The sequence below is a fragment of the Moschus berezovskii genome, chromosome 13 (genome assembly GCF_049115385.1).
Source record: "Moschus berezovskii isolate FMDL1 chromosome 13, NW_MosBer_1.0, whole genome shotgun sequence".
NCBI lineage: Eukaryota > Metazoa > Chordata > Mammalia > Artiodactyla > Moschidae > Moschus > Moschus berezovskii.
In genome coordinates this window covers 73,270,129-73,286,968 of record NC_142472.1, presented here as the reverse complement: position 1 = coordinate 73,286,968, position 16,840 = coordinate 73,270,129, and the positions used below count along the sequence as shown (strand labels likewise).

Below are 16,840 nucleotides of genomic sequence, written 5' to 3'. Positions count from 1 at the left end.
TCATCAGCAGTGTCATTTGTTACATCTGGCTCTGACTCTGTTAATGTATTTCATTACAAATAATCAACATTCTTCCCAAAGTCAGCATTCACTTTCTTCATGTTCAAAATTCACAAGTGGTTCTTTTGAACATTAGCAGCATTCAGTTCAGTTCAGCTGCTCAGTCGTGTCTGACTCTTTGCGATCCCATGGACTGCAGCACACCAGGCCTCCCTGTCCATCACCAACTCCCAGAGTGAGCTCAAGCTCATGTCCATCAAGTTGATGATGCCATCCTACCACCTCATCCTATGTCATCCCCTTTTCCTCCTACCTTCAATCTTTCCCAGCATTAGGGTCATTTCCAGTGAGTCAGTTCTTCACATCAGGTGGCCAAAGTAGTAGAGTTTCAGCTTCAGCATCAGTCCTTCCAATGAATATTCAGGACTGATTTCCTTTACGATCGACTGGTTGGATCTCCTTGCAGTCCAAGGAACTCTCAAGAGTCTTCTCCAACACTACAATTCAAAAGCATCAGTTCTTCAGCGCTCAGGTTTCTTTATACTCCAACTCTCATATCCATACATGACTACTGGAAAAACCATAGCTTTGACTAGATGGACCTTTGTTGCAAAGTAATGTCTCTGCTTTTTAATATTCTGTCTAGGTTGGTCATAGCAACAATTAGCAGCATTAACACCATTAAAGTGATTAAGCTGAGATGGTCACCTCTCCAGAAACCCATCCAATTATCCTGTAGAAAGAGCCTCCTATGTTAACTTCCAACTCCATTCCCCTCCAACTTGAAACAGTTTAAACAAACACCCTGCATTCTGAAAAGAAGGATGTGACCTTGTAAGGAAGAAACTTTGACAACTCTAGCTAGAATGAATGTATTTTCATTTACATCTGACCCAGAGTAAAGTACCTCAATGACCCATCAATGGAAAAAGAAGAAAATATCTTAAAATAATGCCTAGATATGACATATATCACGACATCTGCATATCATGAGACCTAGATTTCTTACCATTCAACAGAGTGCTTTCTAATAGTAAGGAATTGAGGAAAAGATAGCATGATTTAACACTTTCTCCTCCTAAATTTCATTTTGAGGTTTCAAGCAATATAGTTTCCTACCTATATAAAGCCCATAGCTCTACAATTTCAGTGTTAACTATACATTACTGTAAATATTTTGAGGAAGAAAATAATAGTTGTATTTGCCATCTGCATCCACTCCCTAAAGGTCTGCAAATGCGTATATTCTAATTTGCTTCAGTCATGTCCAGCTCTTCGCAACCTCATGGACTGTAGCTCTCCAGGTTCCTCTGTCCATGGGATTCTCCAGGCAAGGATACTGGAGCGGGTTGCCATGCTCTCCTCCAGGGGATCTTTCCAACCCAGGGATCAAACCCAGGTCTTTCATGTCTTCTGCATTGGCAGACGGGTTCTTTACCACTAGTGCCATTTGGGAAGCCTTCCCCCTAAAGGTTTACTGCTATATTTTTGCACTGGACCCTTAAGGATGGCAAAGGGAGGGGGTATGAATCTGTGATCGCCCACAGCCAATTCTCAGTGCAGTCTCCTCCTCTGATTCACAGGATTTCTTTTCCAGATCAACTCCCTGTTCAATTGACCAGCATCTCAACATGTGTGGATTTCTTCTAATCTTATCTCAATAAGCTACTGCTTGTGGGAGGATAAAAACCCACTTCCTTCCACATTTGTGGGCCTGTGTGTATTTGAGTGTTCATCTCTCATACGATTTCCAAGTTAGAACTCTAGATCAAGTAGACAAAATATTGCATATGCAACAAGAACTACAGCATAAAGACAGATCAAGGAAGGGGGAATCCTTCCCATCACTTCTACTACATCTCTGAAAGATATAATTCAGATAACCCCCTCCCAGCCCCTAGATCCCTTGAACAGCAAGGAGATCCAACCAGTCCATCCTAAAGGAAATCAGTCCTTAATATTCATTGGAAGGATCAATGCTGAAGCTGAAATTCCAATACTTTGGCCACCTGATGTGAAAAACTGACCCATTGGAAAAGACCCTGATGCTGGGAAAGGTTGAGGAGGGAGGAGAAGGGGACGACAGAGGATGAGATGGCTGGATGGCATCACCGACTCAGTGGACATTAGTTTGAGTAAGCTCTGGGAGTTGGTGATGGACAGGGAAACCTGGCGTGCTGCAGTCCATGGGGGTCACAAAGAGTCGGACACGACTGAGTGACTGAACTGAACTGAACTGAGTCTCTAGATCCTGCCAAGCCCTCCATTAAACTGACCTTCCTGAGGGAGGGGTCTGGGTGAACACCACTCTAAGAGATGATCACATGTTTCCATAGTTTACGAGGATAAAGCAATTCCAGCTTCAGTCATTCATGAATAAAGCCTCTTTAACATTTTAATGAGAACATTAAACTCAGCTGCACTTGGCTTGGCCTCCCTAGAAAGTCTGTTAGTCCGGGACAAAGTTTCTTTAAGAAGCGGTAATGAAATTGCAGGTTCTCTGTTCCACCTCCCCCTGCCCCGAGGCATGCCTGGGCCACAGACACTGGCTGCACAGTGCCTCTCCTGAAAGAACCCATATATTCTGATAAGGCTACAGTTTGGCAAATGAGAGAAGGCATCTGGAGAAATACCTTCTCCTCGGCAGTGTTTGTGAGCCCGTGTGTGCTCACTCATTTTAGATCTGACTTGTCCCCTAATTCGCTTTTTATGTTACATGCAGCTTGGAGTACAATGTGCGACTCAATAAATGTTCAATCATACTTTTCTGCTATTTTCCCTTAATCATTTTTCTACCGCCTCTGTGCTCCTTTGCGATGTGACTGATTCCCACTAAGGCTCCCAACTGCCTCTTGCCTGGAGGCCCATTAAATTCAGCAGACAACCAAGAGAGCTTCAGGTGCAAAAGGTGAACGAGAAATAACTCTCAGACTCAGTGACTTAACACGAATGTCTGCCTCTTCCTCCAAACAAAACCTGGAGCTGTGTGAATGAAAGAGTCTGTCACCTCAAAGACCAACTATGGGAGAAGAGTGAAGCTAACGGGGGTTCATCTATTCGGGTCACTGATGTGCTCAATTCTTCCAACATTTACTGGGCATCTTCTTTGCACTAGCCTGTTCTAGATACTCAGCTGCAGCCAGAAGTAAGGCAGACAAGACCTCCACTCCCACAAAGCTTGAGATCCTGTGAGAGAGAGGCAGTAAACAATAAAAGACAATGTCAGAGGGTAACAAGTGCTAGGAAGAACATACAGAGGGTGATGCGATACGAGAGCCTAGTTAAGTAGGGCGGACAGGAAAAGGCAAGCAGAGTGAAAAGCTATAGCAAGAAACGTAAGGTCACAGAAAGATGGGCAGGAATCTTAAAGGCATAGCACTAAGTGAAAGAAACTAATCTGAAAAGGCTACCCACTGTATGATTCCAACTATATGACATTCTAGGAAAGGCAAAACTAGAATGGAGACAATAAAAAGATCAGCGGTTGCTGGGGATGCGAAGAGGGTGCGATCAACAGGAGGCACACAGAGGTTATTAGGGCAGTAAAACTTCTGGATGATACTATTGTGTTGGCCAATAGGTTCATTTGGGTGTTTTCCATAAGACGTAATGGAAAAACCCTAATGAAGTTTTTGGCCAACCAAGTATAAAATGGGAGACACGTGTCATCATCCATTTTTCAAAATCCATAGAATGTGCGACACCACGAGTGAACCCAAAGGTTAACTATGGACCTTGGGTGATGGCGACATGTCAGTGTAGGTTCATCAGTTGTAATAAATGTATCGCTCTGGCAGGGGGTGTCCATGGTGGGAAAGACCGTGTATGTGGGCAGGAGATATATGAGAGCACTCTGTACTTGCTCGACAAAGATAAAACCTATGTTTTAAAAAGGCCTTTGGGATTTTCCTGGTGGTCCAGTGGCTAAGACTCTGTGCTCCTGATGCTGGGGGCCCGGGTGTGATCCCCGGTCAGGGAACCAGATCCCGGCTGCCACAACAAGACCAGGAGTAGACAGATCAGTAAAGAAACATTTAAAAATATTAAAATACATATCAAATTTAAAATCGTTGCAATAAGAAAGTGGGGGGTGTTGAAGAATGAAAAGGGGTAAAGCTTCGCTGCCGCTAAGTCACTTCAGTTGTGTCTGACTCTGTGCGACCCCACGGACGGCAGCCACCAGGCTCCCCTGTCCCTGGGATTCTCCAGGCAAGAACACTGGAATGGGTTAGCACTGTAAACCAGGAAGGAAGGAGCAGGCCACCCAGGAAGCCAAGGAGGTCATGGTTAGAAGTGTGAATTTCATCCTAGAAGCATCAGGAGCCACTGGCTAGCCTGAAGCTGGGCTTGTCATCCTGTGCTTTCCGTTTCTGAACAGTCACTCTGGCTCCTGTGTGGAAGATGGATGGGTGACAGCTAGGAATCAACAGAGGCTGACGAGCGTGGTCGAGGGCAGCAGCAGTAGCAGGGCTGGATCTGAAATATGCTTTGAAAGAAGAGCTGACGGGATCGGTCATGGATAGATTGGAAATGGGAGGCGAGGGAGAAAGAGAAACCAAAGAGGATTTCCGAATGGGAGGAGAGACCGTTCACAGAGATGGGGAAGACCCTTGGAACCTATGAAGAACCACCTATGAAGACCACACAAGGCGCACGTGAAGCCCAGAGGAAGTACTGGGGCTTCAGGTTCACCGAGGGAACTCAAGGTCAACTTGCTTGACCTCTGCCTTAATGTGAAGGGCAGATGTGTGTGTGCGTGTGATACCCGCACTCAGATATGGATAGAGGCAAAGATGCGTCGTGTTTAAGAGACGGGCTTTGCAATTCAAAGCATATCTGAAATCGTTTCAACAATCAAGAGATAAAAGTGTAGGCATTGTGTTACTGTTGTCGGTTTTTTCCATTACCGTGCAAGGGAGCCGAGGACAAATGAGGTGAAGCGTCTGGGCGACGGTCACACAGCCAGGGATCAGCAGAGCTGACGCTAGAAGCCAGGTCTCCTTGAAGGAACTCACGCCACCTATGACACTCTCTGTAAATCATCAGGAATGTGCAGGGCACCCGGGAACACACGCCCGGGGCGAAGGAAGGGTGGGGGAGTCGTGGTCTCCTTTCCTTTAGCCCATCCTGTCTGGACGCCATTGAAATCATCGCTACAGCGTGGCTGACAAACTACAGAAAATCAATACCATGCAAGCTAACCTCACAGAGAGCAAATCAAATATTCAAGTGCAACGTGATGCCGATTTTTCAACAGACGTTTTAATTATGAACAAGCCCTGCAGAAACCTCCTTGGGGTGCCACACACGAAGCGTCCTCAGAAACTAAAGAAGCTGGCCTGACACCACCTCTCCAGGACTTTCTCCCCTGTGTCTTGGGTTTCCCCAAGAACACCAGAAGCACTGAACACATTTGAGAAAGAGGGAAAAGTGAAGCGTTGGCAGGTCGGGTTTTTTGCAGTGTCATTTAAAGGAGGAAAATTCACCTAGATGGAATCACCCCTAAAATCATTCTGATCGTATCTGAAGATGGAGGGCAGGCCTGGGAGGGCTGGACATTCTCTCTCGTCTGCATACCACCTCACAGGACTTCAAAACAGTCTCTGCTTGGCCACTTCCCTGGTGGTCCAATGGACAAGATTTTGCCTTCCAATGTAGAGCGTGAAAGTTCGATCCCTAGCTGGGGAGCTGAGATCCCACATGCCTGGTGCCAAAAAACTAAAATGACAGGAGCAATATTGTAGCAAATTCAACGCTTGCTCAGTCACTTCAGTCGTGTCTGACTCTGCGACCCCATGGACCATAGCCCGCCAGGCTCCTCTATCCATGAGATTTCCTAGGCAAGAATACTGGAGTGGGTTGCCATGCCCTCCTCCAGGGGATCATCCTGACCCAGGGATCGAACCTGCGTCTCCTGTGTCTCCTGCATTGCAGGCGGATTCTTTACAGCTGAGCTACCAGGAAAGCCCAACATATTCAAATAAAGACTTTAAAATTGGTTCACATTAACAACAACAACAACAAAAAGACTATGCTTCCACTGTAGGGGGTACAGGTCCAATCCTTGGTTGGAGAACTAAGATGACACACGTGGGGTGCAGCCAAAATAAAAAAGTCTCTTTTTCCATCTACCAGGCTCTCCTTCATCATCCACCAGGCTCTCCCTTGAAGCTGTGAGGTCTCCCACCTCGCCATTTTGAAGTCCGAAAGGGAGACAGTGAGGGGGCGTCTGCCTCTGTGTTTCTTGCTGTGAGTCACACACTCCCTGCTCTTACTGAATGCGGCTTGTTTGTGTCTTGCTAATTTGCAGACTTCCTCTCCGCTGCTTCTGTCTAATAATGTGTTTCTGAAGGACCCCTGCATGGTAGACAGAGCCCTGCTAACAGAAAACAGGGCCACTGTGAATGGGCGCACCCTAACTGGACTGAGAACACAAGAGGAGATTTGGGAGAAAGCAGTTTGAGATGCTTGGTCAGCAGCATCCTGTCCTCCAAGCTGGAGATTCAGAAAATCATCTGTCAGGGTTAAAACCACATGGCACGATGGGACTCCCTCCCCCTTCAATACCGGTTTTCTTTCCAAAGCTTTCACGAAGGACCGACAGGTTCTCCGCACACACCAAAGGAGGGTGGACACTTGCTCTATTGTTAGACAGATGCTCAGGCGGCTCCCTGTCTGAAACTCCCCGCTGGTTCCCACCACGGCTCCATTTGCATCAAGTTCCTCCACTGGGCCCCATCGCTCTGTGATCCCCTCTCTGCCCTGCGGAACCTTTTGTCCTGCCTGAAAGTGAAAGTGTTAGTCACTCAGTCATGTCTGACTCTTTGTGACCCCATGGACTGCAGCCCGCCAGGCTCCTTTGTGCGTGGGATTCTCCAGGCAAGGAGACTGGAGTGGGAAGCCATTCCCCTCTCCACAGGATTGTCCCAACCCAGGGACTGAACCCAAGTCTCCAACATTGCAGGCAGATTGAGGGGACGGATCCTAGGACAAATTCTTTACCCTCCAGGGAATGCCTGGACATGTCATTTTCTTAACTCCACCTTCTCATATCAGTGACGTTTTCTTGCTTTTTTTTTTTCCTTTTTGATGCTGTGGCGATTGAGATTTGCAAAAAGAGTTCAGAAAAGACAGATGGCAAGAGTGAAGGCAAAGCAGGGATAATGCAGAGAGGACTCAATTCAGATGGTCTGCGCCCAGGAAAAGCCCAAGCTGGTGATCAAGATGGGCTGATGGGGGAGGCCTGGGGAGCAGACGGGGACTCAAGTCGGAATGACTGGAAAGAAGTGGGTGAGATACCAGGGGCGGCATTCAGGCAGTGGGCTTGCGACACCACCGTGGGACACCTCAGAGGTAACTTTGGAGGCTAGAAGCAGAAGGCTACAGGATGCCAGGGGTCCCTGACACAGGAGATGGCGAGGAACACAGTAGGTAATAAGGGAGATGCTCACACTCTTCTTCCTAAGAGTCAAAACAACCTCTCTCAACAGCTCTATTTCTTGTCTTTCCCTCACAGCTTGAGCCTGATGTCAAATGCTCTTTTATCCTCATAAGACACCTGAGATCCTGCCTGCCAATTATCAGAGCGATGATCCTATCTCTACACTGTGAGACACTACAGCTTTTCTGCCAATCACTTCTCACATCTATTACGTCATTTAATTCTCACCGCCCTATGTGACATGCATGTTTGTGTACTCAGTCATGTCCAACTCTTTGTGGCCCCATGGACTGTGGCCAGCCAGGCTCCTCTGTCCACGGGACTTTCCAGGCAAGAATACTGGAGTCGGTTGCCATGCGCTAACCCAGGGGACCGTCCCTACCCAGGGGTCAAACCCGTGTCTCCTGTGTGCATTGCACTGGCAGGTGGATCCATTACCGCTGCGCCGCCTGAGAAGCACCGCGTGACACAAGCACCATTAAATCAGTAAATCCAGTTTCAAAGAGATTTAAACTGTGCCCATTCCCACCCCAAGTGAGAGAGCCTTCACTCAAACCCAGGGTTGTGACTTGAGATCCTGTGCTTTCCAGAAGATGCTGTTAGTATATTTCTTGTTCTTTACATCTATGTGCTGTAAATCTTACTCATCTAGGCTTGGCTGGGCTTTCCTGATGGCTCATGGGTAAAGAAGGTGCCTGCAATGCAGGATACACGGGAGATGCAGGTTCGAGCCCTGGGTAAGGAAGATCTCTGGAGAAGGGAATGGCAACCTACTCCAGTATTCTTGCCTGGAGAATCCCCAGGGACAGAGGGGCCTGGCACTAACCCTAGGGTTACAGTCCATGGGGTTGCAAAGAGTTGGACACGACTGAGTGACTAAACACAGGCTTCACTACTTCAGAATTTCTGTGGTAATAACCATCATCAAGTGATACCCCACTTACTTGGAATCTAGGAGATGCTATGACAAATATGCACCCAATATCATACAGGGTGCCAAATGGGGAAGCTGCCAGTCTAAAGGAGGAGAAAAAGAAAGCTTGCTTTTGCTTAGTCATGAGGCCTTAGAGCACCAATTTCATACCACCATGCAATTAGAAAATTAATTTGCTAACTACAAATGATTTGTTTTGTGGCTAAGCAATATTTTTAATTAACAAAAATCCCCCCAAATATAAGAAATATGATCTGAAAGTAACGATACTGGGTCTACAATGGTGTGTACATGCTTAGTTGCTCAATCATGTTCGATGCTTCGAAACCCCATGGATTGTGGCCCACCAGGCTCCTCTGTCCATGATATTTCCCAGACAAGAATACTGGAGTGGGTTGCCATTTCGACCTCCAGGGTATCTTCTCAAATCAGGGATCAAACCCTAGTCTCCTGCATTAGCAGACAGATTCTTTATCACTGAACTACCTGGGAAGCCCTCACTGAGTCTAGAGGCTAAAATCAAAAACATCACAGTCATATGGTTTTGTCAAGTAATTTTACTATTTATTACATTACCCTGTAGCTCAAATTTCTATCAATTCATATCTGTATCTCCTTAAAGAGTTTGGCATTTTAAAGCTGATCTCCAATCTCCAAATACCCGTTGAATGGATGGGTGGGTACGTAAACAAGTGAATGCATGTGTCCACCCAGCGACTCTCCATGCCAACCGAAGAGGGGAATGCTACCTGCTGCAAGGACAAAGGGCCAAGTCACACAGACACAGATCCGAATTCTGTGTGCCAATGTGTTACTGTGGGCAAATTAATCCACTCCTTGATTCTGAGTTTCCTCATCAGCAAAACCAGTGAGTACTACACAGAACAGGCTGAGGAGCAAATGAAGTCACAGACTTGACACACTGCCTGGGTTGCAGAAGCTGCTGTAGCTTATTTATTTCCCCCTCTGTCTCCCACATTCAGTGTGTCCCTCTTTCATCATCCTGACCCAGAGATCGAACCAACATCTCTCCCATCTCCAGCATTGGCAGGCAGATTCTTTACCATCAGCGCCATCTGGGAAGCCCAATCCCCTTTCATACCAACCTTTACCATGGTGCTTCAGTACAAAAAACCCTGCAGTAAACATCACATTTATTTACAGCGATGGTCCATCTCCTCTCCACTAACATCAAACTCATCTATTCATGGTCTAGAGACAAGTTGTTGTGCATAACAGGTGTTCAACAGATTTCGATGACTAAATATTCTGCAGACTAAATGATCAAATGTCTCAGAGAAGTGAAGCTCATCAATACTCTTCATATTTGAAAGCTTTCTAAAATGTAATGTACACTTAACTACTTGGCCAAAAGAACAGGTTGAAGGAACTTTAACTTTTTCTTGACTTGGGGTTGTCAACATGAATGTACATTTTAGCACTGGAATGGGAATTTTTAATTCCTTGTAGTCTTTTTACATTGGTTGATATGCTCACATTGAAACTGAAAGTGTTAGTTGCTCAGTTGTGTCCAACTCTTTGTGACCCCATGGACTATACTGTCTAAGCAATTCTCTGGGCAAGAATACTGGTGTGGGTAGCCATTTCCTTCTCCAGGGGATCTTCCCAACCCAGGGATCAAACATGGGTCTCCCACATTGCAGGCAGATTCTTTACCATCTGAGCCACCTGGGAAGACTGCTCACACTATATGTTCCCAGATATTGACATTGTGACCGTGGTTTTCATTTCTTCCTGTGGTCAGGGGCTTCATCCCCTGGAAGGCATGAGACACTGGGGAATTAAGAAAAAGTCCTCGTCATCTTCAAGAGTTTACCAGACCTCATTCTCAAGAGATTTCTCATCTGTTTCTGCTTCTGACACATATGTTTCCTAAGAACTTGAAGGAGGGCCCTAGCTTTCCCAGACCAAGGAGTACTGCTCTATCCCTAGTGCCTTCCACAGAGAAGGCATGCAACAAATACCTGTAAAGCGAATTAACAGAGTAAATAGTATGCAACCTTTGTCTTCACCATTTTCTATTTGAAGACTTTATTCTAATCCACAACTAGGCCCCTTACTTGTTTGAGGCTGTACTATCTCATCTGCAAAATCAAACAGTTGGGTTAAGGGATCTCTAAGATCACCTTCAACATTCATCTTCCATGATCCTATTCTCCCACACACCTGTGTATGTTCCAGATTATAGAGCTGTTGGAAATCCGATCCCCAGGTAACTGAGATCTTAGAGACATAATGAATAAACAATGCATCCTTCACCCTCTAATCCAGACGTCCTCACAAGGAGATATTATCCTTGTACCACGGCAACAAATACAGAAAGAATGAGCTCTCTTATTTCTTTCTCTCATCCCTAACATCATACATAATAGTAGAAAGATTGACCTTGGGATGTAAACATATTGATCCATTTTTTTCCCTGTGCCAAGTGTTCATAAGTGAAAAACTAGTCTGTCTCCAAAGGAGTCAACTGCATTCAGGCCAATAAAACTTTAAAGGAAAATTTTTTTTTTCTAACAACTAAATCTAGTGCTTTCACTGACCCTATGTGCCCAGCTATTTCTCGGTTCATATATTAACTTCTCAGCTACATTTGTTTAAATGATAACTGCAGTTACACTATTTGTACAGAAGCATAATTCAACTCCTTGAAACCAGTCTTTCTTAAAGTGGAAACTTCTAAATTAAAAGGGTTTACAGAGACAGGAAGTAGACACTTTCAAACACCAAGTTAAAGGTCTGTCAACCCAATTCTCTGCACAGCTAGGAGGCCACTTATGGGCAGTTTCTCCCCTGGAGATGGTGGATGCCTCTCATAGCTTTCTCTAGGTAGGATGCTGCTGCTGCTGCTGCTAAGTCGCTTCAGTCGTGTCCAACCCTGTGCGACCCCATAGACGGCAGCCCACCAGGCACCCCCATCCCTGGGATTCTCCAGGCAAGAACACTGGAGTGGGTTGCCATTTCCTTCTCCACGGGGCCCCTTTAATTCCATCCTGCACAAATTCGATGTATACCTTCCTGTACCAAACTCTCAAGGGGATGAGAAAATGAATAAAACATCATCTCTGCCTCAGAGGAGACACAGCAAGGCCGAGAGGATAAAAGCAGCGACACTGGAAAACAGCTGGCTGAGGACGCAAGCTGGCTTAGCCATCATCAGCCAGAGACCGTGGACAAGTTACTTAACCTTTCTGATCCGGCATCTCCATCAGCACGGTGGTGCTACGACAGGACCTAGTTAGTGCTGCTATGGGGGTTAGCTGAGTAACTCCTCCGATGGCATTAAGAGCCGGTTCCCGACATACAGTAAGCACTCGGTGTTAGTACCTGCCTCATGATCATCATCTACATGAACACACAGCCCACGGTTTAAAATTGTTCACTGTCCTATTTAGTAAAATTAAAGTTATAACAGATTCTAGGAAATAAAAGGAATTAAAAAAAACAGACGCCCTGGAAAACTATTCCATTCAGTTCAGTCACTCAGTCGTGTCCAACTCTTTGCGGCCCCATGGACGCCAGGCCTCCGTGTCCATCACCAACTCCTGGAGTTTACCCAAGCTCATGTGCATTGAGTCGGTGATGCCATCCAACCATCTCATCCTCTGTCATCCCCTTCTCCTCCTGCCTTCAATCTTTCCCAGAATCAGGGTCTTTTCCAATGAGTCAGCTCTTTGCATAAGGTGGCCAAAGTACTGGAGTTTCAGCTTCAACATCAGTCCTTACAGTGAATTTTCAGGACTGACTTCCTTTAGGATGGACTGATTGGAAAACTATTGGGTTGGCCAAAATATTGTTTGGATTTTTCCGTAAGATAGGAATAACTGGAATAAACTTTTTGGCCAAGCTAATACTTTAAGGAGATCAGCCCTGTGTGTTCACTGGAAGGACTGATGCTAAAGCTGAAACTCCAATACTTTGGCCACCTCATGCAACGAGTTGACTCACTGGAAAAGACTCTGATGCTGGGAGGAATTGGGGGCGGGAGGAGAAGGGGACGACAGAGAATGAGATGGCTGGATGGCATCACCGACTCTATGGACATGAGTTTGAGTGAACTCCGGGAGTTGTTGATGGACAGGGAGAACTGGCGTGCTGTGATTCATGGGGTCGCAGAGAGTCGGACACGACTGAGCGACTGAACTGAACTGAACTGAATACTTTCCCAACAAGTTTCATTATTCTTCTATCATCCTGATGAATCTTAACAACATCTATCCTCAAAGTGATGTAAAGATGGTGGTGGGGAGGAGTGTAGAGAAAAAATGTAAAGAATTATGGGACAGAGAGAAAAGGACAGGAAAAGGAGGGAGATCATGCAGGAGGAGCATTTCTGAGCTACCTGAACCATCAGGTAGACAGGAGGTGAACTAAGCTGGAGAGAACCCTTGTGGCAGTCTTGCCCTGGTTTGTTTGCTCCCCTGCCCAGAAAGAGCCTCCAGTGAAAGTGAAAGAGAAGAGTGAAAAAACTGGCTTAAAGCTCAACATTCAGAAAACTAAGATCATGGCATCCGGTCCCATCACTTCATGGCAGATAGATGGGGAAACAGTGGACACAGTGGCTGACTTTATTTTTCTGGGCTCCAAAATCACTGTGGATGGTGATTGCAGCCATGAAATTAAAAGACACTTGCTCCTTGGAAGTAAAGTTATGACCAACCTAGACAGCACATTAGACACCGGCTCCGGCAGCGCAGACACGAGACGCCAGCTCCAGCAGCGCAACCAACCAACACGCAGAAGCGAGGCCGAGAAGAGCTACCCCACGCCCGAGGCCAGGGGCGGCAGCCAAGAGGAGCTACCCTACTTCCAAGAGGCGGTGGCTGCGCAGGAACAGCAGGGCCGAGAGGAGCTACTCCACGTTCAAGGTCAGGAGGGGCGACCTTGAGGAGATACCCCTTGTCCAAGGTAAGGTGCAGTGGCTGCGCTTTGATGGAGCAGCTGTGAAGAGCTATTCCATGACCAAGGTAAGAGAAACCCAAATAAGACTGTAGGTATTGGCAGGGGGCATCAGAGGGCAGACGCACTGAAATCATAATCACAGAAAACTAGTCGACCTGATCCATGGACCACAGCCCTGTCTAACTCAATGAAACTAAGCCACACCGTGTGGGGCCAACCAAGATGGGCGGGTCATGATGGAGAGGTCTGACAGAATGTGGTCCACTGGAGAAGGGAATGGCAAACCACTTCAGTATACTTGCCTTGAGAACCCCATGAACAGTATCAAAAGGCAAAATGATAGGATAATGAATGAGGAATTCCCCAGGTTGGTAGGTGCCCAGTAGGCTGCTGGAGATCAGTGGAGAAATAACTCCAGAAAGAATGAAGGGATGGAGCCAAGGCAAAACCAGTTATAGATGTAACTGGTGATAGAAGCAAGGTCCGATGCTGCAAACAGCAATATTACATAGGAACCTGGAATGTTAGGTCCATGAATCAAGGCAAATTAAAAGTGGTCAAACAGGAGATGACAAGAGTGAACAAAGACATTCTGGGAATCAGTGAACTAAAATGGACTGGAATGGATGAATTTAACTCAGATGACCATTATATCTACTACTGTGGGCAGGAATCCCTTAGAAGAAATGGAGTAGCCAACATGGTCAACAAAAGAGTCCGAAATGCACTACTTGGATGCAATCTTAAAAATGACAGAATATTTCTATTCATTTCCAAGGCAAACCATTCAATATTACAGTAATCCAAGCCTATGCCCCAACCAGTAACGCTGAAGAAGCCGAAGTTGAACGGTTCTATGAAGACCTACAAGATAATTTAGAACTAACACCCAAAAAAGATGTCCTTTTCATTATAGGGGACTGGAAGGCAAAAGTAGGAAGTCAAGAAACACCTGGAGTAACAGGCAAATTTGGCCTTGGAGCACGGAATGAAGCAGGGCAAAGGCTAATAGAGTTTTGCCAAGAGAACGCACTGGTCATAGCAAACACCCTCTTCCAACAACACAAGAGAAGACTCTACACATGGACATCACCAGATGGTCAACACCGAAATCAGATTGATTATATTCTTTGCAGCCAAAGATGGAGAAGCTCTATACAGTTAGCAAAAACAGACCAGGAGCTGACTGTGGTTCAGATCATGAACTCCTTATTGCCAAATTCAGACTTAAATTGAAGAAAGTAGGGAAAACCACTAGACCATTCAGATATGACCTCAATCAAATCCCTAATGATTATACAGTGGAAGTGAGAAATAGATTTAAGGGACTAGATCTGATAGAGTGCCTGATGAACTTTGGATGGAGGTTCATGACATTGTACAGGAGACAGGGACCAAGACCATCCCCATGGAAAAGGAATGCAAAAAAGCAAAATGGTTGTCTGAGGAGGCTTTACAAACAGCCATGTAAAGAAGAGAAGCGAAAAGCAAATGAGAAAAGGAACGATATAAGCATCTGAATGCAGAGTTCCAAAGAATAGCAAGGAGAGATAAGAAAGCCTTCCTCAGCGATCAATGCAAAGAAATAGAGGAAAACAACAGAATAGGAAAGACAAGAGATCTCTTCAAGAAAATTAGAGATACCAAGAGTATATATCATGCAAAGATGGGCTCGATAAAAAACAGAAATGGTATGGACCTAACAGAAGCAGAAGATATTAAGAAGAGGTGGCAAGAATACACAGAAGAACTGTACAAAAAAGATCTTCACAACCAAGATAATCACCATGGCGAGATCACTCACCTAGAGCCAGACATCTTGGAATGTGAAGTCTAGTGGGCCTTAGAAAGCATCACTATGAACAAAGCTAGTGGAGATGATGGAATTCCAGTTGAGCTATTTCAAATCCTGAAAGACGATGCTGTGAAAGTGCTGCACTCAATATGCCAGCAAACTTGGAAAACTCAGCAGTGGCCACAGGACTGGAAAAGGTCAGTCTTCATTCCAATCCCAAAGAAAGACAATGCCAAAGAATGCTCAAACTATCGCACAATTGCACTCATCTCACACGCTAGTAAAGTCATGCTCAAAATTCTCCAAGCCAGGCTTCAGCAATATGTGAACCGTGAACTTCCAGATGTTTAAGCAGGTTTTAGAAAAGGCAGAGGCACCAGAAATCAAATTGCCAACATCCGCTGGATCATGGAGAAAGTAAGAGAGTTCCAGAAAAACATCTATTTCTGCTTCTTCGACTATGCCATGCCTTTGACTGTGTGGATCACAATAAACTGTGGAAAATTCTTCAAGAGATGGGAATACCAGACCACCTGACCTGCCTCTTGAGAAACCTGTATGCAGGTCAGGAAGCAACAGTTAGAACTGGACATGGAACAACAGACTGGTTCCAAATAGGAAAAGGAGTCTGTCAAGGCTGTATATTGTCACCCTGCTTATTTAACTTATATGCAGAGTATTTCATGAGGAATGCTGGGCTGGAAGAAGCACAAGCTGGAATCAAGATTGCCGGGAGAAATATCAATAACCTCAGATATGCAGATGACACTACCCTTATGGCAGAAAGTGAAGAAGAACTCAAAAGCCTCTTGATGAAAGTGAAGGAGGAGAGTGAAAAGGTTGGCTTGAAGCTCAACATTCAGAAAACAAAGATCATGACATCTGGTCCCATCACTTCATGGGAAATAGATGGAGAAACAGTGGAAACAGTGTCAGACTTTGTTTTTTTGGGCTCCAAAATCACTGCGGATGCTGATTGCAGCCATGAAATTAAAAGACGCTTACTCCTTGGAAGGAAAATTATGACCAACCTAGATAGTATATTAAAAAGCAGAGACATTACTTTGCCAACAAAGGTCCGTCTAGTCAAGGCTATGGTTTTTCCAGTGGTCATGTATGGATGTGAGAGTGGGACTGTGAAGAAAGCTGATCACTGAAGAATTGACGTTTCTGAACTGTGGTGCTGGATAAGACTCTTGAGAGTCCCTTGTACTGCAAGGAGATCCAACCAGTCCATTCTAAAGGAGATCAACCCTGGGTGTTCATTGGAAGGTCTGATGCTAAAGCTGAAACTCCAATACTTTGGCCACCTCATGCGAAGAGTTGACTCACTGGAAAAGACTCTGATGCTGGGAAGGACTGAGGGCAGGAGGAGAAGGGGACGACAGAGAATGAGATGGCTGGATGGCATCACCGACTCGATGGAGATGAGTTTGAGTGAATTCTTGGAGTTGGTGATGGACAGGGAGGCCTGGCGTGCTGTGATTCATGGGGTCGCGGAGAGTCGGACACGACTGAGCGACTGAACTGACTGACTGAACTGAGACAGCATATTAAAAAGCAGAGACATCACTTTGCCAATAAAGGTCCGTGTAGTCAAGGCTATGGTTTTTCCCATGGTCATGTATGGATGTGAGAGTTGGACTGTGAAGAAAGCTGATCGTGGAAGAATTAATGCTTTTGAACTGTGGTGTTGGAGAAGACTCTTGAGAGTCCCTTGGACTGCAAGGAGATCCAACCAATCCAT

At 45.6% G+C, this 16,840-nt stretch overlaps 1 protein-coding gene across 2 annotated transcripts in view; it reads right to left on the bottom strand.

Annotated features, from left to right (window-relative positions):
- The window catches only part of ENOX1 (ecto-NOX disulfide-thiol exchanger 1), a 688,766-nt gene that overhangs the window by 547,041 nt on the left and 124,885 nt on the right, over positions 1–16,840 (bottom strand). For both annotated transcript variants that reach the window (XM_088842775.1, XM_055426042.2), the window contains exon 2: positions 314–497. The gene's annotated coding sequence lies outside the window, so the exon portion shown is untranslated. The remainder of the gene's footprint in view (positions 1–313; positions 498–16,840) is intronic.